Source organism: Taudactylus pleione, unplaced genomic scaffold, assembly GCF_031769625.1.
Source record: "Taudactylus pleione unplaced genomic scaffold, aTauple2 ptg000489l, whole genome shotgun sequence".
Classification (NCBI taxonomy): domain Eukaryota; kingdom Metazoa; phylum Chordata; class Amphibia; order Anura; family Myobatrachidae; genus Taudactylus; species Taudactylus pleione.
Genome location: NW_028284891.1, coordinates 5602 through 7468, shown reverse-complemented (window position 1 = coordinate 7468; position 1867 = coordinate 5602).

Below are 1867 nucleotides of genomic sequence, written 5' to 3'. Positions count from 1 at the left end.
GAATCCCCTAAATGTTCATTCCCTGGGCAATTCACCCTGTACATACATATTTCATACACCGTCCCCTTATATATGAGAATCTCCTAAATGTTCATTCACTGGGCAAGTCACCCTGTACATACATATTACATACACCGTCCCCTTATATATGAGAATCCCCTAAACGTTCATTCACTGGGCAATTCTCCCTGTACATACATATTACATACACCGTCCCCTTATATATGAGAATCCCCTAAATGTTCATTCACTGGGCAAGTCACCCTGTACATACATATTACATACACCATCATCTTATATATGAGAATCCCCTAAACTTTCATTCACTGGGCAAATCACCCTGTACATACATATTACATACACCGTCCCCTTATATATGAGAATCCCCTAAACGTTCATTCCCTGGGCAAGTCACCCTGTACATACATATTACATACACCGTCCCCTTATATATGAGAATCCCCTAAACGTTCATTCACTGGGCAATTCACCCTGTACATACATATTACATACACCGTCCCCTTATATATGAGAATCCCCTAAACGTTCATTCACTGGGCAAGTCACCCTGTACATAGATATTACATACACCGTCCCCTTATATATGAGAATCCCCTAAACGTTCATTCACTTGGCAAGTCACCCTGTACATACATATTACATACACTGTCCCCTTATATATGAGAATCTCCTAAACGTTCATTCACTGGGCAATTCACCCTGTACATACATATTACATACACCGTCCCCTTATATATGAGAATCCCCTAAACGTTCATTCACTGGGCAAGTCACCCTGTACATACATATTACATACACCATCCCCTTATATATGAGAATCTCCTAAACGTTCATTCACTGGGCAAGTCACCCTGTACATACATATTACATACACCGTCCCCTTATATATGACAATCCCCTAAACGTTCATTCACTGGGCAAGTCACCCTGTACATACATATTACATACACCGTCCCCTTATATATGAGAATCCCCTAAACGTTCATTCACTGGGCAAGTCACCCTGTACATACATATTACATACAACGTCCCCTTATATATGAGAATCCCCTAAATGTTCATTCACTGGGCAATTCACCCTGTACATACATATTACATACACCGTCCTCTTATATATGAGAATCTCCTAAACGTTAATTCACTGGGCAAGTCACCCTGTACATACATATTACATACACCGTCCTCTTATATATGAGAATCTCCTAAACGTTAATTCACTGGGCAAGTCACCCTGTACATACATATTACATACACTGTCCCCTTATATATGAGAATCCCCTAAATGTTCATTCACTGGGCAAGTCACCCTGTACATACATATTACATACACCGTCCCCTTATATATGAGAATCCCCTAAATGTTCATTCACTGGGCAAGTCACCCTGTACATACATATTACATACACCGTCCCCTTATATATAAGAATCCCCTAAATGTTCATTCACTGGGCAATTCATCCTGTACATACATATTACATACACCGTCCCCTTATATATGAGAATCCCCTAAATGTTCATTCACTGGGCAAGTCACCCTGTACATACATATTACATACACCGTCCCCTTATATATAAGAATCCCCTAAATGTTTATTCACTGGGCAAGTCACCCTGTACATACATATTACATACACCGTCCTCTTATATATGAGAATCTCCTAAATGTTCATTCACTGGGCAAGTCACCCTGTACATACATATTACATACACCATCATCTTATATATGAGAATCTCCTAAACGTTCATTCACTGGGCAATTCTCCCTGTACATACATATTACATACACCGTCCCCTTATATATGAGAATCCCCTAAACGTTAATTCACTGGGCAAGTCACCCTGTACA